This window comes from Gossypium hirsutum, chromosome A05, assembly GCF_007990345.1.
Source record: "Gossypium hirsutum isolate 1008001.06 chromosome A05, Gossypium_hirsutum_v2.1, whole genome shotgun sequence".
Classification (NCBI taxonomy): Eukaryota; Viridiplantae; Streptophyta; class Magnoliopsida; order Malvales; family Malvaceae; genus Gossypium; species Gossypium hirsutum.
Window position 1 is genome coordinate 90874744 of NC_053428.1, and position 7827 is coordinate 90882570.

The 7827-nt window shown below is 33.3% G+C and overlaps 1 non-coding gene across 1 annotated transcript; it reads left to right on the top strand.

Annotated features, from left to right (window-relative positions):
• Positions 1-409: 409 nt before the first annotated feature.
• On the top strand, positions 410-516 carry LOC121229801 (small nucleolar RNA R71). The gene has a single exon (XR_005927757.1). It is a non-coding gene; the product is annotated as a small nucleolar RNA R71 (small nucleolar RNA).
• The last annotated feature ends 7311 nt before the right edge of the window (positions 517-7827 follow it).

Here is a 7827-nt window from a genome sequence, read left to right on the forward strand (position 1 = left end):
TTGGTTCTAGTTACCTATGTAGTACATGGATTCTAGGTTTGATGGACATTCTTCGAACAAATGTCCTTCCCCACAGTAAACACAGGCTATATTTTCAAATTGGTTAGGTGGCTATGCTACAAAACTATTAGACCCATTAGTAGTAAGATTTTTTAGCATTGAGGATATTGATGATACCTGATATGCGATTGAAGTAAGAGCATCCACTTCATGTATTCCAGAAACTCGTCTTCCTGATGCTACTCAATTGGTTGGCCATTGGTAATTGTTGCTGGCAATCCTCTCAATGATTTCATAAGCCTTGTTATAAGACTTAGAAAGGAGAGCACTGTTAGCAGAAGCGTCCACTACCATTCTCATGTGAGCATTTAGACCATTATAAAATGTCTCAAGTTGGATGTAATGTGGGATTCCATGATGAGGGCACTTTCGTAACAACTCTTTGTATGTTTCCCATGCCTCATACAAGGACTCATCATCCATTTGTTGGAAGGCAGTGATCTAGTTCCTCAACTTAACAATTCTTGCTAGGCGGGAAATGTTTCACAAGGAATCTTTCTGCTAACTCTTGCCATGTGGAAATTGAGTTCGGTGGCAATCACTTCAACTAGGCTTGAGCTTTGTCCCTCAGTGAATATGGGATGTAACACCCCTTACCCAAAACCGTCGCCAGAGTCGAGCACGAGGTGTTACCTGACTTAACTTACTAATTTAGGGCATAAAATTTGCTTTTAAAATTAATTAATTTACATTCATTCAATATGTCCCTAAAAAGGGCCCTCGAGACTCTAAAACATGCAATTGAAATGGTTCAGGACCAAACCGGGAACATTAAAACTTTTCCAAATACTTAGACAAATCAAAATAATTTATTTCATTATTCCTTATAAAACTACCCACCTGCATCATAGTCACTAAATAAATCATAACTTGAGTCACAAAACTCAAAATTTAAATTCGTGAATTTTCCCTGAAGCTAGACTCATATATCTCCTTACTAATGTTTTTCTAGAATTTTTGGTCTAGCCAATTAGTACAGTTTATTAGTTAAATTTTCCCCTGTTGCACTGTTTGTCTACTCTGACCTCTCCTCACTACGAATCAATTTTCTTCCTTTACAGAATTCAAATAACCATTCCGTTTATTTCTCTTGAAATTAGATTCACTAAGGAATATAGAAATATAGACTATAACTCCTAATTCGTTTTGTACAATTTTTAGTGAATTTATAAATTCAAAACAGGGGATTCAAAAATCGCTCTGACCCTGCCTCACGTAATGTACACTTCCTTTACTTACTCTATTTCTTTTCATATGAAAATAGACTCAATAAGCTTTAATTCTATATCTCATTCATCACCTAGTTCCATTTCTACTATTCTTGGTGATTTTTCAAGATCACGTCACTGCTGCTGTTCAAAACTGTTTTAATGCTAATTTCACTTTTTCATGATTTCTTTGTATTAACTATCATTTAGGAATACATAACACCGAAACATGTTCTTCATTAGCCATTTCAATAGTTAATCATTATCAAATATTTACATACCATTCTTTAGCCATATCATAAGGACATACACACAAAATGGCTAAGTCCCTATACATGCCATAAACTAGAACATTTGTAAACAAAGATAACCATTTGGTAACTTGATAGTTGATAGTGTGAAGTGATCTTCGATGACCTCCAACCCGAGCTTGCTTTTAAGTACTCTGAAACTTGGGAAAGTGAAAGAAGTAAGTTTATAAAGTTTAGTAAGTTCACATGTAAAATAATAAGCATTATCCATCAATTTACCTTACTACTATGCTGTCATAATTTAATTAAATAATGTTTAGTTCTTACTTTCCCATCTTACTCATTATTAACCTTACCAAAGGCTCAGAATACAAAAGGCACCTTACTTAATAGCTTGCTTACATACCTGTAACATCTCACTTAACACATGAGTACTCTTTCATAATATAGGCATATTGCCAATCATGCCATAAAGTGTCACAAGCATAACTGAAAACCCATCACTTACTTAATACTTGATAATCTCAATTACTTACAATTTCAATATTAAATAAGCCTTAAATGCATACCTGTAGTCTTTCTTCATGTTCTCACCTTGTCATTTCTTCGACTTACTCTTTGGATTACTCCAGAACCTTTTCCTTTTTGAACTTACCATTGCCATGTCTTGACATGGTCTTACGTGGTATCCTTGCCTTATGAACTCACCAATGCCATGCCTTGGCATGGTCTTACATGGGACCTTTGCCTTATAGTAACTCATCAATGCCATGTCTTGACATGGTCTTACATGGTATCTTTGTCTTACGAACTCACCAATGCCATGCCCTGGCATGGTCTTATATGGGACCTTTGCTTTATAGTAACTCATCAATACCATGTCTTGACATGGTCTTACATGATTTCCTTGCCTTATAGAACTTATCAATTCCATGCCTTGGCATGGCCTTACATGATATCCTTATCTTACCAAATGCCATGTTCCAAACATGGTCTTACATGGTATCATTGTCTTACCAAATGCCATGTTCCAAACATGGTCTTACATGGTATCCTTGTCTTAGTGCCAATGCCACATCTTGATGTGGTCTTACATGAAGTCCTTAATCAATTCCGATGCCATGTCTTGACATGGTCTTACACGGGATCCTTGCCTTACCAATGCCATGTCTTGACATGGTCTTACATGAGATCCTTGCCTTACCAATGCCATGTCTTGACATGGTCTTAAATGGTATCCTTAACCGTCAATTCCTCCTTAAATGCCACGTTATGAACATGGAATTTTTCGTCAATTCTTCCTTAATTGCCATGGTACAACCATGGACATTAAGCTATCAATGCCTTGTCAAGTCATAGCTGAAACATACTTGCTCAAAATCTCAAGGTTAATTGCATAACTCAATAATAACAATACTAATAACAATAATTGCATAATAATAAAATGCTACTCAACTTACATACTTACATTCTCAATCTCATCATACCATCAACTTAAATTATTCTCATCAAACTATACTAGTCAATACTTTATTATTATCATACAAAGCCATCATACAAAATATGGTCTTACATATAAATTATACAAGTTCTCCTTCCAATATTGAATTATTATCGAACATTAATCATTATATCTGAAACTCAATACTAAAGTATTTATGGCCAAAATATCAATTTATCATTTAGATATGCATAATTAAATGCTTATTAAACATATGAACTTACCTCGATAGCAAAACGACCATTTTACCAACTTCCCAAATTTTCGATTTTTCTCCCGTTCTAGTTCCAAATTTCACTCTCTGGGATCCAAAACATCATATTTCACTCATTTAATTAATGTACTATTCAAAACATTCCCTAACTCAAACTTTGGCAAAATTATAATTTTTCCCGTAAACCTTTGTAGAATTATGATTTTGCCCCTAGGCTCGGAAATTAAAATTTATCCATTCTTATTATGTTTTATGACACGCTAAACATTTTTTTCTTCTATGGAAACATCAAATTCCCACTCTATCATGTACTTATGAACATAAGGTATTTTACCGATTGTGTCGTTTTACTCGTTTTCACTTAAAATCGCTTAGCAAAAGTTGTTTAACATAATTTCAAGCTTCATATTCTATCATAAAACATCAAAATAAACACATTTAACCTATGGGTATTTTTTCCAAATATGAACCCTAGCATGAATTATTGCTATGATAAGCTAAATCAAGTTATCAATACTCCAAAAACATAAAGAACATTAAAAACGAGGCTAGAACGGACTTACTATTGAGCTTGGAAAGCTTAGAAACCCTAAAAATGACTTTCCCCATGCTATATTCGACCTCCATGCAAGATGGACCAATTTTGGCTTTATTTTTCCCTTTGTAATGCTTTTAATTACTAAATGACCAAAATGCCCTTAAAGGCTTTTCTTTCAAATTTGTCCTATTCTTGCCCATTTTTGTCCAAACTTAAATATAATGGTCTAATTCTAAATAGGTACCTCCACTTTAAGAACCCATTTCAATTAAATCCCCTTTATTATCTAGAGCACACATTTTGCTAATTTTACAATTTAGTCCTAATTATCAAATTAGGCACTTATACATAAAAGTTCTTCACGAAATTTTCACACAATTATTCAATCAATGAATAAACCTTAAAAATTAATCAGAATATTTTTGGGATTCATGGTTTCGTAACCACTATTCCATTTAGGCCCTATTTCGAGATGTTACATGGGAACAACTTCAATCATAATGCATCTTTGGGTACTTCGGCTAACTTGAAAGAATCACTCACCTCCATAAATAGTCTTAAGTGTAAGTGAGGATCTTCGGTAGGCATTCCACTGAATTGGCCCGCTATCTAAAGCATTTGGAACATGACTGGCTTTAGCTCGAACTGTTGTGCCTCAATTTTGGCTATCCTAATACCCGAATTAAGATCATTAAATACGAGCATGGCATATTGTCATAAAGCTCTATCCCTATCATCAGCGCTAAGCATAGGATTTTGAGCAAGGCTTGCTCCATTTCCTTGGATCAGATTTTCGAAGTTCGTCTTTTCGGTCCTCCTCTGATTTGCTTGTCTTTTTTGCTGGTTGAAAGTTCTTTCTATCTCAGGGTCTACAGGGAGTAGGTCAATAATTCGGTCAAAACTTATAAACACTTGAAATAATCACAGAAAAATTAATTAAGTTAAAAATTAAATAGAAAATTAAACCAAAATGCAAAACTAACAAATTCACAGATATCGACTTTTTAAAACAGTTCCCGACAATGGCACCAAAAACTTGGAAAGTCGAAAATGTGCAAGTGTACACAATCACAACAAGTAATAAAGTGACAAGTAATTGTTGAGTTAACGTACCCACAGGGACTGTGAAAAGATTTATTTATGAATGCTATGTAAAACACTTTGATGAATAAAAATATTTTGTCTGAAGAGGGTGATTAAAAACTAAGATTCTAAACTAAGTAAACTAAAGAAATAACTCTCAAATACACGATTTCAGAATATGATTTAATCAAGATGACATAATTGTGTTCATTTAATTACATTTCTTTAACTTAGAATTATTAAACTCATGTCTATTTTGTTACGAATAAATTCACGGCAACTCGGTAATTTACTAACTTATGAACATATTCACCTACACAAATCCATTCATCTCTTAACATATCCCTATGTTAATTCAAGCGATTAAATAGATTTTAATAAGCAAACATATTATGGCACATACATACTCATTAAATTAAATTAATCTCTTGCATATCCCTATGTCAATTCAAATGATTAATTAAATCTAATAAGCACAAAACAGACTATGTGAGGTAATAAGGTATTCTTACCTTGAAACAATTTAATCACAATAATCTTGCAAGTTATTCAAGGCAAGTGTATCGTCAAATGCATTGCTAATTTAACCTTTAGCTACCTTAGAAGAATAAACATGCACTGATTAAGTATTGTGTCCATTAATTACAATTTCAATCCATTTAAATAATTAATTCATTAGCTACCACACAATTGTAATGCAAGAATAGCTTAGGCATGATTTTACATAATCAAGCATTTTACGAAGGCCTATAACAGCATAAACACAATTTTAATAATTTAAGAAGATGAAATGCAATCAAACCAACACAAATTAAATTCAAGCTAAACTGCTTGAATTAACCATTCAAACAACATAAATATTCATAGATATGTTCATCATAACACAAAAAATTAAAGAGATAGGGAACAAGAATCAAATCCAGTGTTTTTCTGAGGCGTTGACAAAGTTGCTCCGCTCTTCGTTCTTTGTTGCCCTCGCCAATCAAGGCTTCTATGAACATTCAATTACTGCTCCAAAATGGCTGAAGAAGAACCCTTTTCCAAGGGAAGAAATCGGCACAAGAGCAAGGGACTTGAAATGGGAAAATGGGAGGAGAAAGTGAGAGAGGAGAGAAGAGATGTGAATGAATTGAGGTGTGCTTTGAATGATCAGCCAAGGGGGGTTTTTATAGCTGAATGTGGCAGCTAAAATTTGCTAAAAGTAGTAGTCAAAGAGCCACCCCTTGGCCGGCCATCTATGTGGCAAAGTTGATGGCTTCAACTTTGCTAAATATGGCTTGGGGCAAAACCATAAAGCCACCAATTGTGGAGGGGCTTGAATGCAACTTTGACAAGTCTTCAAGGGCATATTTGCAAGCTTAATTAATCAGATAATAAGCTGGTTTGGGTCAGCATATGTATGGCTTTGGGCTTCCCAATCCTTGGCCGGTTTAGTTCAATCGATTCGGTTCAACTAGACCACTTTTTTCGTAATTAATTAATAATAATTTATTTAGCCCAAATTAAATTGGATATAAATTAAAATTAATTATATAATGAATTATTACACATAGTTGGACCGTCTTAGGCTGAAAATTAATTTACCTCGATACTTCAAATTTCTTCTCAATTTTGTGCTTCTGGCAGTGTCTGCCGAGCCATTTTTCGCCCTTTGTGCAAATCTTTTGAAAATAACCAAAATTCATAAAAAAATAATTATAAAATTAAGTAAATTTCAACATGTTCATATTTTAAGTGCACTTCAATTATTTTATAAAAATTAATTATTTTTCGACAAGAATTTAAGTTAAAAAAGGTATGAAAAAGTGTGTGAATTTTTGTGTTTCCAGATATATAATTGACGTACCACTTTTGATATCAAACACCTAAGTTCAATATTTACAAATTGTACCAGAATTAAGGGTATTAAATGTAGGGACCCATCAATAAATTATACGAGTAATTTAACTACCTTTGGAGAATACAAGTAGTCATAAATGTAGTTATTAGGTATGATGTCAAGTTGTAAATAAGTCGACCTAGATCACATAGGGCTTTTTGGCTTGTAACGTTCTGAGGATTGGGACAGATATGGAGTTCAAGAACAATAAGCATCAAATAGTTTCAAGCATGAAAATAGTTTGGTACAACATATTGTTCCTTATTCTTCCCCCTTAGCAACCCTTACCCTCTCACTGCCTTATTTCTCCTGCTCTCACTTTTATTATTTCTCCATAGGAAATCACAGCGTAATACAACAACTATAGAACAAGCCTTATTTATGTGCACTAATGAATGAGTCTCTCTATTTTTTGTGACTTTGTGGCTTTTCTTTTTTCTTTCTCAATACATTTCTCATTCACAAATGCTTTTACTCTATAAAACTTTTTCCACTCATTTCTTATTTTCTTTTTGGACTTTTTCTTTTGTTGCACATATTGGCTATCCTATAATTACTCTATTAGACTGATTTTTTCTATTCCACTCTATTTTTTCAAAATTCTACCGTAATATATTTACCTAACCCTCAATACGTACAGCCAGATGTCTATAGCCATCCAATTTAGGACCAAAGAAAAAGGGAAAATACAAATTAATATTTTAGGTCAAATTTTGCATTGAAGGTTCATCGAAAAGTGTTTTATGGCTCAAATATGGGTGCTAAGGATGAATAAATAAGGTTAGATTTTTGGCTTTGGGTGTATACCAAACAATTCCTTAGGTCATCCCTAGGTATCTCAATATTCACAAATTTAGTGAAGGAGTCATTCACAAATTCAACAATCTATTATTCATACTAGCATGCATGTTCGCTTGTATTCTTTATATCATTTGGTACATTCAATTGCTTAATGCCTATTTCTAGTGTAAAATATATAACTTAATTGTCTAATAATAAAAAATTTAAAATCACCTATCCTCATGCCAAATTTACTGTAAATACAATCAACCTATGTATATGCTCACTTGTATTTCTACAAGCTCAAGCACAC